General features: G+C 51.5%; 2 long non-coding RNA genes across 2 annotated transcripts in view; one reads left to right on the top strand and one right to left on the bottom strand.

Moving 5' to 3' along the window:
• Window positions 1-4364, bottom strand: part of LOC311437665 — a 28376-nt gene extending 24012 nt beyond the window's left edge. Inside the window, exon 1 of the long non-coding RNA XR_014693614.1 lies at window positions 4227-4364. This is a non-coding gene — a long non-coding RNA (uncharacterized lncRNA). The remainder of the gene's footprint in view (window positions 1-4226) is intronic.
• Window positions 4365-12817: 8453 nt separating this feature from the next.
• On the top strand, window positions 12818-14754 carry LOC311437656. Its single transcript, XR_014693610.1, has 2 exons — window positions 12818-12940; window positions 13885-14754. It is a non-coding gene; the product is annotated as an uncharacterized lncRNA (long non-coding RNA).
• Window positions 14755-15984: the final 1230 nt, after the last annotated feature.

Here is a 15984-nt window from a genome sequence, read left to right as displayed (position 1 = left end):
CCCGGCACGGGCTAACAGCAGCATTTAAAGCCTGCAGGGGTACATTTGCAGCAGCCAGTACTCTATAAACACAGCTATCGCTTCTGTACACACTGTGGCAGGAACATAGTTTGTGCACAGGGCTTGGTGGAAAGTGGGAGTTCGGCTGCAGATGACACTTCAGTAGCGTAGCACAAGGAGAAAGCCCTGCTGCCCTCAGCACACGGCTGCGGCCCGGTGCTGCCAGTCCCAGTGGGAGCTGGACACAGCCTCCTACAAACCTTAGAGAGGTGCAAGCCAGGGCATGTGGGGAAGCTGAGCTGTGGTCTGACTGGTTTTGCTTCTGTGAATTTCTTCATCTTTTTTATCTTCTGAAAAAAAAATAAATAACAGCATCACGGGATGGCTGAGGTGGGAAGGGACCCCTGGAAGCCACCTGCTCCAAGCCCTGCCCAAGCAGGGCCACCCAGAGCAGGCTGCCCAGGGCTGTGCCCAGGCAGCTTTTGGAGATCCCAAGGAGGAGCCCCCACAGCTCTCTGGGCAGCCTGTGCCAGGGCTCCTCACCCGCACAGCACAGAAGTGCTGCCTGCTGCTCAGAGGGAGCCTCATGGGTTCCACTTTGTGCCCGCTGCCTCTTGTTGTGTTTTAAAATAACCCTGATAATCACCAGAGCCACCTGCAGCCATGTCTCTGCAGAGATCAGAGGTGACAGCAGAGCCGTCATGAGATCTCTGTCCCCACTCTGGAGTCACAGAGTGACAGGGGCAGGCACGGCCCCTTGCGAGGGGCAGGGGCTGAGATGTGCCTTATCTCTGCCTGGGGGGCCAGCACGGAGCAAGGACACCCCTGCCCCGGTGCTGGAGGAGCTCGAGGTCAAGGACTAACCTCTCCTTGGCTTCTCCTGTCGGCCTCGTGGGAAGCATCACTGAACGTGGAGGCCACAGGACAAGGCTGGAAAAGCATCTGCCAGCGCCAGGCAGGCAGCCCGTCCCACACAACACGGCAGGGATCATCCCAGGATTAAACAGAGGGTCAAGCCCTGAACACCTGGCCCTGGGGAGGCTCCAGGGGCTTTCACGGGGGCTTTGCTCTGGCTCTTCTCACCCGGGGCACCCCACCAGGGCTTACAGACAGGGGCTGCTGCGTGGCCTTGGGCAGCACCCGGTGTCCCCAGTGGGCCCGTGGCTCCCATCTGGGTCCCAGCTGCCCTCAGGACCCACGTGAGGACCGTGCCTGGGGCTGATAAATGCCAGCAAGAGGATTTGAAGTGCAGGCGGTCGCTTCCAGGTTTGTTTATTTCCCTGATTCCTACAGAGGCGCACAAGGAGCCCGCAGGCGATCAGCACAGAGCGCTCCTTACAAAAACAAATAAAGAAACCCTTGCTGTTCCCAGCCAGCTTGCCTTCGGGTCTATTTTAGCCCGCAGCCTCGGCAGCAGCTCCGGCAGGAGCCGGGATGCTGCTGAGGAGGGTTAGTCACCGCCGGCCCTCAGCGGGCACCTCGGTCATTTTCCCCAGCCGGTTGCGTCAGCAGAGCCCCGGCGCTGCCGGATTATGCAAGCTCCATTCACAGATACGCTCGGGGTTGGTCTTTTTAACCTTTATTCCCCAGCTGAAATAAAAGCTTAGCTGATAAAGCCCCTGACATAAAAGCTTAGCTGATAAAGTCCCGTAATATACTGGAAACAGGGAACGCGAGGCATGGGCGATAGATTGCATTTGTGGGAAACAAAGAAGCCAACTGCAGCCCACAGCCGCAGCTGAGTCTTTAGCAGCACCGTCTTTTGAAAAGAAAGGTGCTTTTCTAGCTCATCCAGGCAAACGCAAGGACAAAGATTTGCTCTGGGGTTTCAGTTTATCATCAGTTTTTATCATTCAGTTTTTCAAGAGTCAAAGGCAAGACACGAAGCAGGGGACAGGTATGTTAGATGTAGGTGTGGTGGGAGCTGTTTTGCCCTCTAGTCCCGTGCCACATCCCAATAAATAGGCATGTGAGGTGTGATTCTGGGCTACTTCTGACCATTTGAGTCCACCTGAGGCACCACTCGAGTCAGGTACCAAATCTGACTGTAATGAGAAATAATTGGCTGCCCGGCTGGGTTTTCTCAGAGATGCCAGAAGCTCCCTGCCTGTCAGACCAGTGCGTAGCAGAGCTGTCTCCGGCTGATTGGGGCCAGAGCACGTTTGCTGGTGCAGCAAAAAAATAAAATATAAAAATCCCTCATCGCTTCTAGCTGTGAGTGTCACAGCAGAGTAAATGTTAATACCCGTATAACTGAGCTGCAGCAGTGCTTGCTAGCCGCAGTGCTCTCTTTGGAGTGACGGGGGGCTGAGCTCGACAGATAAAACCCAATCACAGAAGCATTAAGGTTGGAAGAGACCTGCAAGACCACCAAGTCCAACCACCAACTTGACCTGCTGAGTCCCATCACCAACCCGATGAAACAAATGAAACTGGAGGTAGATTTGTGCTATCTCAGCCCAAAGAAAATCGGCATTTTAGGGAAAATTGGGACTTTCAAAACCGGCACCACCACAGGGCCCAAAGGCAGGAGCGATGTGTGGCTGAGGCTGCAGTCTGCCTCTGGGAGGGCCCCATGCAAACCACCTGCAAGGAGGGTGAGCAGGCAACGAGCAAGGAAGGAGATCTTCATGCCCTTTGAAGGAAGAAGAAACCCCTCAAATTAACAGCCAGCACCTACGTGCGAGCCCACCCGACCCCTCTGCGTCACTTTGTCAGCTCTGCTGCCCGATGCCTGGCTTTGCCCGTGCTTAGTAATGCAATTAGCTCACACACTCAGAGGCTAATAAACCTGCTGACAGCACCGTGAGCAACTGCTCGCAGGCAGGGGAGGTGTGGGGACACCGAGAGCATCACCTCAGCCCCTGAGATTTCAGGTCTGGGCAGGTTTGGGGTGCAGGAGCCTGCCCCACACGTCCCAGGGCTTCACACGTGGCCGCCCCCCGGCATCGCCAGCTGCCCGTCTAATAAGCAAGCACTAATTCAATTTTCGGCTTTGCTCCTTCATCCTTTCGTGCCGCCTCCTGAGCCGCTTTGTGCCGACATCTGCTGATGTCAGGGGCCTCGGGACGGCGAGGGGAGGGTGAGGGGGACGCAGGGAGCCACGGAGCCTCCGAACGATAAGAGGAGCATCACGAGTGGGCACCGCGTGGCCGTGTCTGGGAGCGGGATTAAAACTTTGAGCCCGTGATATGAGGAGTCCTCTGTCGTGCTCCGAGTGGGAGATTAGCGAGCTCAAGCTCAGCATGAAATTCAGGAAGAAAATCCTATCACACGCCGAAAAAAAATATTGCCACGTGCTATAATCCCGCCGGAGGGGTCTGAATAACAAACAGCACAGCCTTCAGGGGCCCTGCTTCATTATCTCAGCCCAGGTGCTAGACAGCACGTGTCTACAAAGCAGGCTAAGCACCCTCCTTCCAGCCATCACCCCAGAGTTTGGACCAGCCCTGATCAGACTGCTGTTGGCCATCCTCCTCCTCTCATCCTGCCCGCTGCTGCTGGACCCAGGGTATGCCAGGGACCCTCAAGTCCTGGAGTAGGACTATTTATCTCCCATTTATCTCTTTGGGTTCACATTACTGGCAGCTGAGCTCAGCCACAGCACTGGCTTGCCTCTGCATGCAAAGCCACCATCCCCCCTGTCGAGACTTCCCTCCTCCGAACCCTTTCTCCTGTCACCAGTCAGAAGTGAAGGGACAGGGCGATGCAAGATGACAGGAGCTGGGAGCCTCCCCCTCTCCGCTGCGCATCGCGTGCGTCCACAGCTGCAAGCTCTCAGGCATCCCTTGCTGGACCGTGCTCCAGGACAGCAGCGGGCTGCCAGGCAGGCAGCCTGCAGAACAGATGAGTCACTGCTCAGCGCAGAGGACGAGCTAAGAGCTTGGTGAAGCTGCCTGGTCCTTGTGACAGACACGGCAAAGGCAACCAGCGTTAAAAGCAATCAGAATAAATATATCTATGCAAACCGAAAGGAGTTGGGCTGGAGCAATTCGTAAAGCAAAGAGGCTCCGGGTGAGCTCCTCAAAGCTGGGAACGGGGAAGGAGAGATGGTGCCCTGCACAAAAATGCTTCCCTGCATCCCAGCTGAGGAGCAGCTCGAGATGCAATGAGATGCGGTAAACACACTTTGAATCGAGAGGAGGAAGAACTGTAACACAAAAGGGAAATCTCTGCGGAGGAATCGGCGCAGGCGAGACAGAAAAAAAAAAAAAAAAAGAGCTTACCAAAAAGCCACGGAGCTCTAGGAGGATCCTTTCGAGCTCGCCGTGCACCCGGAGGAGATGCTGAGCGTGACATCAGCATCGCCCCAGTTATGCAAATTGCTCGCTGGTTTGTGTGTGCAGCAGGACAGCAGCATTTTGTGTGCCTTGCTCCCAGCCCCCAGCACTGCTCCGTGCTGACACATCAGGGGGGGATGCAGAGGGGCTGACAGGAGCAGGGTTTGCATTTCAGGGTCCCCCCTGCCACTGCAGGCACTCCTGCTTTAAACACGGGGCTTGTTCCTGAGCCCAGGGGGATGGGAGATGGCAGGAGGTGGTTATAGATAATAATCCATGCTATAATGATCCCAGCCGGCTGGGAATGCGTGTCCCCAGCGCAGCCACCCTGGCTGTGCTCTCAGGGCGTGGGGAATGCTCACCTTCCAGCACCGACCCCATCCCTCACCCCGTGCTGCTGATCACCAGGAATTGCCTGGCTGCTCGGCCAGACCCATCTTTGCCAAAACGAGAGGTTTTGGTGCATCTGTCGGGGAAGTGCTTTCAGTGCTCTGCTCAAGGAAACACACTGCCCACGTCCACGGATGGACACAGCGTAGAGAAAAGGTCCTCATTTCCCCCCTAACCAAGATTAATTTGGGATCTTGGGAAATTCTGCTGAGAAAGTTCTGAGCCAAGAGAAGAAGATCCAAAAGGCATCCTTCCTGCAGATACGTCCGAGACAGCAACTGTACGAGCCAAATGCTAGATATACTAAATGGCACGATGCCAGAAAAGCAAGGCTGGCTTTTCTGCAACATGCTTTCAGCTTTTTTGCCCCAATGCTGCTACTGGAGACATGCAGAGGAGCCTTGAGCCCTGGAAGACCCCTGAAAGCTGTCAAAGCTGCCTGCGAAACCCTAGCTGATGCTGCATTTCGGTGCCAAACTGCGCAAGTTTCAAGAATTTTTCACTACAGCCTAATTCAGCGGCCTTCTTGGACTGGACCCTGCCTTCACAAATTCGATGGTATGAGTCCAGCTGAGTCCAGGGCCCTCAGAGCAAGCCCCAGCAATTAGTGCTCGCTGATTTATCACCACGAGGGCACGGAAACCTCTGCAGACGCCGTGCAAATAACGCACAGCGGTGAATGCGAAAGCATCCATATTCATCCTCTGAAAATGAAGACCTTCTTTAGCCTATTAGCATGCGGTAATTAAGGGCCGGTACAAAGGACCGCAGCCATGTACAAACAAACCTTCCTCCTCATGGGAAACCGGCTGCAGTGGTCCCCCCAAAAAAGTGTTGTTTCCCGGGAGAATGCCAAGCTTTGAAAAATCTGCGGGGAGCTTATTTTGTGCCTAAGCACAGGACTTCTGATCTTGAAGTATGCAATTAGCTGGGGGAAATACATTATTATTATTATTTTGTTGTTGTTGTTTTATGTCTGATTTTTTTTTTTTTATTTTTGGATTTATCTTTTTCATGGAAAATTTGGCCCGAAAGCCAATAGGGCTGTATCTCCTTTGAAATCCCAGCTCCCAGGCTTTCTGGAGTGTCCGAGAGCTGCAGTCTCATGTGTCTGCAACCAGCCGAGCACTCGTCCCCGGTAAGGTGAGACGCTGCCCTAGATTTTCTGGCGGAGCTGTTATTGCTCGTTGACAAGCTCTCTGCCTGTTAAGCCTCCCGGCCAAATCAGACAGCGTCACTGCTCCCAAGGTGCTGTGAAACTCAAACCCTTTGGAAGCATGCATTTATCACACAATCAGAGAATCATAGATGGGTTGGGGTGGAAGGGACCTCAAAGCCCACCTGGACCCACCCCCCTGCCATGGGCAGGGACACCTCCCACCAGCCCAGGCTGCCCAAAGCCCCATCCAGCCTGGCCTTGAGTGCCATGGAGGAGCTGACTCCTCCCTCAGGATTTTTAACACCACGGGCAGCCAGGTTGATCTGGCATGGTTTACCCTCAGCTGATCCGTGCTGGCTGTTCCCAACTACTTTCTCCTCCTTCCTGTGCCCAGAAACATCCTCCAAGAAGACTCACTCTGTGGTTTTCTCTGTTATCTCCTGCGGAGCTCCCTCTCCATCTGATCTCGGCAGCCACTGCTGTGCTGCGCGGGGAGCGTGCCCAACAGCTGCCTGCCCGTGGAAGAGAGGGAGAGATGCATCACTTGCATAAATTAACTCCCAAATTAAATTGCAGCCTTATAAAGTACCACTGCAGCACACAGCTAATGCTGCCCAGTGAAGTCTTGCCAGAAAGGGAGCAGAATGGTTTTCGTAACTGCACTTGAAAAGGGCGCCAAAGGGGATGCAGCAACATTTGTCTTCTTCTTTTTCTGTTTCCCTGTGCTCAGTACTCCTCTTCTGCTCACCGAGCTGGAGGCAGAGATGTCTGATAGGGAGCACGGTAAGATGAGAGGTAAAGGTGCACTTGCAGCTAATTTACAGGAGCAGGAAAAAAGCACATCACATCCGATTCCCCATGCTGACTCTGCCTGCCCTGCGGAGCCTCATCTGCTATATAATTACAGATCAAATAGCACGTTCATTCAGATCTCACTGGATCAATCGTCTGCAGTCTCCCTCTGCAACTTTGCTCCTGCACCTGAGCCCAAACCAAGCTGATCAGCGCTTCTCCTCTGACCTCAAACACTGAAGGGCCCTGAAGGAGGATCAAAGAAAGGGCATGGCAGCTAGGAGGCATGAGGACACCCAGCATTTGGGGCTGCAAACCCATTTGTTAAAATGCCCTATTCCAAAACCAAAACCCAACCAACCAAACAAACCAACAGCAAACCAATGACCCTTTTTCCCCTGCCTGAGCAATGAATTTTCAGACCCTCCTGACTGTTCCCTGGCAGGCGGTTTCTCTGGCAGGATGCAGCACATACCCGGTTCATAATACAGCAGCAAAGAGTCTCTCCCTGATGATTTCATGACGTGGAGGAGTCTGAGCTCAGGGCCTTTTTCTGTCGCCCTTTCTCCTGCAAGCAGATTACTGGCAGGAATAAAACACTGGCTGTGGAAAAAAAATAAAAAATCTGTACCAAAGTCGTTTGACTTCCAAACAAATTGACAGTGGTTTGGAAAGGAGTTGTAGGACCTGGCATGGTCTGCCAGGCGAGGAGAGTGCAGGTACACGAGGAGATGGTCCTGGCTGAGGTGAGGAGGGCTTGCTGACCCCTGGGGCTGCGGCTTGGCGCAGGAGCAAGGGAAGGTGCAGCTGGGAGGTCCCTCCGCTGGCACTGAGCCCCACAGAGGCTTCACCACACAAAGTATCCACAAAAAATAAAACCATTAGTCCTCACACAAAGCCTCTCCAAGACACGTCCCCACGCTGCAACGCACCGCCCCCAGCTCCTGCCAGGCCTACACTGCATAATGCCCCTACACACCATATTACAGAGCTCCAGAAAGTCAATCCAACGAGAACAAAGCCACCAAAACCCCCAAAACTTGCACAAGGAAGTCCTGCCAGCTCTCTGAGCTGCCTCACGGAGGGGTGGCGTCCCCTGGCAGAGCAGGAAGGAGCGCTGCAGGCCTGGGCAGGGGCAGCCAGCCTGCTCTTGGCACAGCCGGAGGGTCTAACGTGGCCAGCTGCTCCCCATTACAGGTGACAGCGCTGGGGATGGAAGGATCCCAGGTCACCTGCCAGAGCCTGGGGCATGTTTCCGAGCTGGCAGCAAGAGACAAGCCCTCATCCTGCCTGCTGCCTTCTCCGTGCAAGCTGAGCAAGGTCTGGAGCCAGGGAAACACGGTGGATTTGGGGGCCCTCTCCTGCTATGGTCCCCTCGCTGGCAGCATCATTTTTCCCCACAGAAAAATGCATATTTGGTGGTCGTCTTTTACAGCCAGCTACTGCCTGTGCAATTTGCAGAGTACTCCTCCAGCCTGGAGGACGACGGGCTGTGTTAGGAGGACTCCAGCATCCCTTCAGGGGCTGGTTCTTCCTTTCCCTTAAACGCTGCCACCCAATCCTGCTCAAAACGTAGCTCAGGAGAGATTATGTGACCACGGACGTCATCGCTGCTAACAATTGCGCACTCTGCTTTGTGCTTTTTTTTTCCCCTCCTCTTTTTTCTTTCTTTTTTTTTTTTTTTCCAAGTTCTCCTAAGAGAAGCGGTTCCTGCCTGGCGATGTGCAACGCTACCTTCATCACTTCTCCCCGGCACCAGCAGCATTACAGGTTGTCAGCCTAAAAAAAGCCGTGTTGCTTGACGGCGCGGAGCAGGCGTTGCACCAGCAGCATCCCCTCACCACGCCGGGCTCCAGAGGTGGGAAGGGCCCCGTCAGGTGTTGACACAAACGTGGCACGGCTCCTTCTAGACAATTCCTGTGAAGCTGAGCCTGCTCAGGCATTGAACTTATAAATAGAGATCCCCACGCACGCAAAGGTTCAGCCGGGAGCCCTGCGTGCTTGCCCCCCCCGGATGGGATACGCACAGTGAAGTGCAGAAGGGGGAGAAAAAGAGAAAAGATTGCTCAGTGCTGAAACATCAGCAGTGACGCAGGTCTTTAAGTGGGTCAGATGGAAAAGTGATGTTAACAAATTTACACAAGAAGGTTAAAAACAACAACAACAACAACAACAAAAAAAAACAAAACAACAACAAAAAAAAACACCTAATGGTGAAGGTGAAGTGAAGGCAAAGCCCAGGGTTTGGAGTATGCTGGGCTCATCAGTGAGGAGCAAGGTACGAGCCTTCCTCCCCTCCTCCAGCACAACATTTCCATTTCTTCACCACAGATACGAAACAGATGGGGAGAAAGGGAGGACTGACCCAGTTGAGGATTATTTAAAAGCAACAACAACCATGAAGTTTCCATGATGAAACTTGATTCTTGCAGAGGGCACGTGTGCGCTGGCTCCTGAGTATCTCATGGCAATCACCAGAGTGCACGGTACACAAGTTATCTCCTTGCCAACCCTTCCCCATGCTGATATACCATCACAGGGAGGTGCACGATGCAAGGAGCATCATAGGAGGCAGAACAGGGATCTATGGCTCCATATTTCAGGGCTGTGTAAAAAGTGATAGCGGTTTCGGATGACTTCTCTGCAAAATGATGTAAGCTAAAGGCACTGATGTCGGTATCCCCACCTGTCATCTTAAAAAGGCAGAGCTACTGCCCACCTGTGTAATGCCAGAAGCAATCAGTACCCCTGCCAAACCCTTCCCTTGGGCTACAGCATTTCTGTCCATGAAGGAGTGGCTAAAGATAAACCACATAAGGACAATGAGTGGCAGAATGGGACCCACGGAGGTCATCTAGTCCAACCCCCCGAAACCTTCAGGGAGACTCTGCCTCTTCTGGGCAATTTGTTTGGCTACATCACTGAATACAAGAGTGGGCCGGCCTATGTGGAGGACCAGAGCCCCAGCCAAAGTCTTGTTATGATGTCCAACAAGTAACTCCCCAAAAAGCTCCCAGAGCTCTTATAATCTCTAGAGTGATATGCAAAAGTGGTCTGATCTCTTCTGGAGCTTACAGGAGGGCTCAGCTCTTTGTTTCGGATTAATTGCCTTTCTAAAAGGAAAATTCTTATCAGAAGCCTGAAAAAAAAAAAAAAAAACAACAACAACAGAGGGTAAATATTCAACAAAATGAAAATGTTGCAAAGTTAGGGTGAGAAGATGAACATCGCAGTTTGTAACAGGAGGACTCCCGACTGGCTGAAATCAGAGGAAAATTCTCTCTGTCACCTCGCAGGGAAAGCCCCCCTCAAGCAAACACCTCAGCTGGATTAAAATTTTAACTGAGAGCGTTTTCTGAGGAGGATGAGTAATAGCTTCATAAATGTGCATACCTTACATCTGAAATCCCTTTGGCTTTGAATCAGCCATGCGTTCACAGGCCCTTTTGGTTTGGCACTCCTTTGTGTGAGATTATTTATTTTATTTCTGTTTCTAAGAAGCTTTGTGTAATAAGGTGTTAAGCTGAAGATAGTTTAATATTTGATTGTGGAAAAGGGCAATATCACTGAATAAGGTTAAAAGTGGGTGCTTATAAAATTAAAAATTGTTCCTGCTCTGCTTTTGCAGATTAGACGGGTGAAACTGTAATAGGATTTCTCTCTGTCTCTTTCTATCAGGCTTTAGCTGTTCCCTCGGAGGAGCACAGACAGGCCACACACGGCACATTCAGCCCCATGTGCAAATACCAGAGAAGTTCACGTGGGACTTTGGACTGTGAGGAATGTTTTAACAATTCGTGTCCATAAAGAACAATTCTGTTTGAATCCTGTCTGCCTCTGGGCCCTGCACTGGCAATTTAATTCTTGAACCACAGATGCAGTGTGTCCCAGTCTCCCCCTCATTCTAGTCAAGTTATCACTTCTTAAATTTATGAACCTGTTTGCTTTTGTTATTCCGGACTTCTATTTCTAACACTGCTATAGATGTGTCTGTGAATGGCTGGGGAAGAATGTTTTAATTACTCGTGTGTCTGGGAGTTTCAGAACAACTGATAACAACTAGTGACTGTTATGGGATACTATGTGGATCTTTGGTATCTGGTTAGGGGGGGCCAAGAGATAAAGAGGAAGGAGAAAGAAGCTGAAGGGCGGCTGGGAGACAAGACTTGAAGAAGATGTTCCGTAAACTTGGTATGGTGCCCAGTAAGTACAAAGGTGGAGAGGAAGACTATGAGCCTTCAGCATGAAAGACCCCTAGAGACCCCCAGAAGAGACCCCAGAGGAGACTGCGCATGCTCCAGTAGGAGGGACTGCACCCCGGAAGCTAATTTTAATAATCTATTTTTTTTAGAAGTAGTAATGAATATGTATTAGTCTAGGAGCATAAAAATCAGCTGCTTGATGTAACTGGTGTGCGTCCTGGTGGAGCGGAGACTCCCGGTACACCCAGCGCTGTTTGTTTACCTCTATTCCTTTATATTCTTTCAATAAATCCTATTTTTTTATTTAATCCTAATTTGAATCCTGAGCCATTTATAACAGGACCAAAAATCCCCCATGATGGGGTCACTGCTCCCACTGTCAAGAGCAAATAAGCAGGAGACCCAGTTAAGCCTGCCAAAAAGCTTGGAAATTAAAGCACTTGGGCCACAAGCCCGAGGGTGAAGAGGAGGCAGCCGTCCTGAACTCTTCAGCCTGGCCAATTGCATCTGGTGAAGTGGAAGTATATTTCCAAATGCTCTGGCTGAGTGTGAACTGTGACTGACCTGAAAACCTGGATGGGTTATTCAGAGGCTGTGTTTTAGAGAGCCAGACTGGGGAGTTTTGGCTGTCCCAGCAGGGTGCCCAAGAGCTTGGAGCCCATGTTGTAGGACACAGCTGGTGCAGGAGGTTGGACGAGTGACATCCCTCCCACAGGGCCAGACTGCCTTCCTGAGCAGCATTTTGTCCCGCTGCAGGACACCACATTTTTCTTTTAGGAAACCCAAATGCCTCAAACCTCTACCAGCACACGGAGCCACTTTCAGCACCAGGGAAGAGAGACCAAAAGTCCCTTGTTATAAGAGGAGGGGAAAAGAGTAAGAAGTAAGTAAGGGCCACCTGCACGTCCCCAGCTGCCTGCTGGCCATCCACAAGCAGAGCAGCCAGGCTGCTGGACATCCAGAGACGGTGTCAGGGAGCATTGCAGGAAGGTGTTTTTGCAGTGCAAGTGAATGCAGCTGGGTTTGTATAGCAGATTTTATCTTCAGTTTAATTGCCATGGCCTTTGAAGTCACGGTAGCGTGATGGGGCAGGTGATGCAATCTTTCTTGCTAGCAAAGTCCAGTAGGAACGACCAGCATTAAAGCCTCCAGGTGCGCTCCCGGCGCCACCAGGACTCGCCTCACCTCGGCTTTCATTACGTGCCACCTGTGATAACTAACACCTCCTGAAACCCTGGAAGGGCCATAAGGAAGTCTGAGCCAAAAAATGCTGCCTTCTGAAACCAGCGGCCCACAGTGACTGCTGCCAAGGGAGAGGGGCATGGACAGCATCACGTGAGATATGGTATCTAAAAACAGTGACGCCAAGAAGGGGCCATGACATGCAATTGCTGAAGATGTGAAAGCAAACAAGATCATTTCGGGCAATAGGGAAGCACGAAGCTTGCCAGAAGGTTGCTGAACTACTGGTCTATAAATTAGCTGACAGAGTAATTTAAAAGGCTGAGGATGCTGCGGAGAAAAGGATCTCTTTGAGTTGTTGCAGAGGATATTTGGAGAAATATTTGCACACCAGATACCTGATTTTAAGGCTAAAAGAGGCTGAGGCATTGCCAGGCTTTGAGGTGCCCAAACCAATGCATTGAATAACAAGTTGTGAGGACCCAAACTTTTGAAAGTGTCCTTCAGGAGCTGGATACCCTGTTGCTTCTGTAAATTGCACCCGTGAAAAAAAGTGGCACACATCTAAGTGTTGCAAAGGAGTCAAAAATGCAAAAGTTAAACTGATAAGAAAGTACGTAATCTCTCTTTAAAGCGTGTTATCTTAGAATCTAAAAAAAAGAAATCTATACCTTGCACACAGCCCTAGGAAGGATGCCAGTGTGACTGCCCAGCCCGGTGAACCTTCTCGCAGGCTCAGGAACACCGGGTGAGATGTTAATTAAGAACGTGGTTATTAACAGTGTGTACCGGTTCGACACAAACAACCTGGCAGAGCTTCAGTCCATTCGAGTGTGTTCACCAGGGGAAGGCAGAGAGGCTGCAGACAAGTAGGGTGATGGTGTCCTGGGCGAGATCCTGGTGAGAAGGCCTCGTTACAGCAGGGCATGGGTGAGGTATGGAGATGACAGGGCCTGGGCATGGGTTATGTGGTGGGACGGGGGCAAAGACACCAAGCGTAATGGGATTGCCAGTACGGGGGGCACTGGCACCTCAGGGGGAAGCACAGGAGACCCATGCGTTCAGCTGGGCGGTAAACTCCGTCCCCAAATCTTAGGAAAATGGGCAATTGAGTCACCTGCAGGGCAGCGAGGTAACAGCCCTGTGTAGGCAGGGCCACGGCACCGGAGGACAGCGAGGACTGTGTGCAGGGGGTGGGAGGTGGGAAACTAACCCAGGCAATAATCAGTCTGTGAGCTTAACCCCAGAGGTATGACAGGCATTTGACTAATTCTGGAGGGAGGAATAATGGAAGATGTGGAGTTTAATAGAAAGTGGTATAAAGTGCAACAGGGAGGCTACCAAAAATAGATCTGACCTGACTAACTCAGTGTATATTTTGATAAAAATAGCAGAGATTCCAGACAAGAAAAATGTCTCGGATCTCATCTCGCTGGCCTCCAAGCATACTGAATTATCCAGCCCCCTCTCTGCTAATTAGCGGAGGAGTGGGTTGCTAAGAACCGAGGGGGTAAGGAGTAGGCCAAGGATGAGGTGACGCCAGGTTGCACTGGAAGCTTTCTCCGTAAAAACCAGCAGCTTTGGGGTTTGAAGCTACACCTCCGTCCCCTCTGTGGATGCGGGGACGGATCTGATGTTTTGTCACTGGCTGGTGGCACTGGAGGTGGATGGCCATGTGTCCTTGCACCTCTGGTGGTCAGAAGCTTGCCACATTGGTGAGGACTCTGCAACCTCCTGCCCACCAGATGTATCGTTTCATAGACAATGCTAAGAGAGTATCCAATGGCCAAATAAAATTTTCTAGTGATGACTAAGTCTGCAAAAACCCCTCTTAAGTTGTTCCAATGGTTATTAATTAATCTCACCGTTACCATGGCAGGGCTTCACTCGCTGCCTTTTCACCAGATGCCCACAAAGCGCAGCCTTTGCTCCACCACCGATGGGGAAGAGAAGGTTTTGTCCACCAGGCGATGTTGGGGCTCAACTGAGGGACATCCATCCCACCACGCCATGCCACTGGCATTGGGCCAGGCTGGCATGTGTCCCCTTGAGGCGGTGACAAGAGCCTTCCAGGGGCTGGCAGCTGGTGGGGCTTGGCAGGTGGGCGCTGGGCTCGAGGAAGCACTGCCAGCACCCGGGATGCAAAATTGGGTTGGCAGCAGAGTGGTCAGCAGCTCTCATTCCCCGTGCAGCACTCGCTCTGACGTCTGCTCCTCTCCCTCTCCCCTCCCTCGGGTTTTCGTGGGCACAGGAGCGCAGCCGTCGCTCCTTGGGATTGATTATTTCTCCCTCTCCAGCCTCATCCATTAATGACGCACATCGATTCAAACGCTGGTGCTTTTTACTTCTCTGTCTCTCTCTCTCTCTCTCTCTTTTTTCCTATTCCCCCTATTTTTATGACGCACAAAGTCAGGGTTGTCATTATTCTATATTTGCATGGATTAAGCTGCCTTCATCATCTATTAGCTTCCAAATGATAAGAGCCCACATACAGACTCCCTCGTTATGTATGCTGCCTCTGCCCTCCATTCCTGATTACTTCTGGCCCATATTCTAGCTCCGGGAGCCAAATGGCTGCCTCGAGCAGCAATGCCTCAAAAATGATTTTTTTAAGATGTTCTTTTCATAAAAGGAGACGTGTTTTCTGTCTTGGCCGCCTCTTTCCACGTTAACAAACCGTTTAGGCTTCCTCTCAATTTTTTCACATTTTCCTTTTTGGCCTGGTAATAAAGTTGTACGTGAAGCAAAACAACCTGATCTATCTGTTGATTTTCTCCTTGTGTTTACACGCCCAACGTCACAGATACCTTGGGCAGGGGGGAGCGGGAAGGGGGGGTGTTTTTTCTCAAGTCTTTCACAGCAATTAATGTGCTATCTTCCTGCTTAAAAACACTTCCCATTATTTACTCAGCCTGTTGGTTTAAAGTAAGATTAAAGAAGTGAAAATAAAATAAAATAATAAACTGCCCTGGAGTTAGAGGGAAGGAGAAACCCAGAAAACCTCCAATGTTGGGCTGGGGCTGCCTCGCCGGGGCTGCTGCGGGCGGTTTGCAAGAGCTCAGTGCTGCGCCGGGGTTGCTGGTGGTTTTCTCATTAAATCCCAGTCTGCCACTGCTTCCTTTTACGGGTATTTTATGCGTGCAGCTACACCATAGCTTTGAAGCTGATAATGAAATAGCTTCCCTTTTCCTTCGGTCCACGTACAAGTAGGTAAACACAATTCCACCGAATTTCATCAGAAGGTCAGTGCCATAAGGGCCTGGGGGAATCCTGCGAGTGCCAGCAGCAAAGGCAGTCAAAATATCTCCTTTTTGTTGCCCAAGTGTGACATCTACACACTCCTGTGCCTTTCTCTTCTGCCCTGCATGGCAGCCCAAGGTCTAGGAGCCGTGTCAATGCTAATGAAGCTTTCTGCCCAGAGCCACGTTGTGTGTGTGCTGCCTGCACAGAGGTCCCCTTGGAAGTAGGGAGGACATGCATCCTTCCCCAGTTCCCACAGCACTGCCTGTGTTGATTGTAAAAATATCTGGACCCCGCAGGAATAAAATCCCCGAGGAAAGGGCAGACAGACTCAGGACTCTGGGATAATGAGGTCTCCGTGTCAGGGACTGCAAGACGGAAATGACTTTGGAGCATTTCAGGATCCCCGTGCTGCTGACGTTGCAAGACTGAGTGACTGGAAGGGCACCAGGACGGACTGAGGGTGAGGAAATAAGGAAGGAGGGAAAAGCAGCCCAGGCTTCAGCTGCAGAAAGCACCGGGGTGTGCTGGCTGTTTTCCATTTTGCTGGCCTCAGCCAGCAAAGAGACTTCGGGCAGGGTTCACGTGCACCCCTCAGTCAGCTCCCTGCTTCTCCTGCATGGGCACATTGCACATTTGCCATTTCATCTCCTCTTACTGCTGCTGGCTGTGGAGCTCCCTGTGACGAGACCCCTTTACTGAATTGTGGCCACCAGGAATTTTTGTCATTCCCCCATTC

This window comes from Aythya ferina (genome assembly GCF_964211825.1).
Source record: "Aythya ferina genome assembly, chromosome: 1".
NCBI lineage: Eukaryota > Metazoa > Chordata > Aves > Anseriformes > Anatidae > Aythya > Aythya ferina.
Note: the sequence above shows the minus strand (reverse complement) of the source record. Positions and strands in the feature narration are given on the sequence as shown.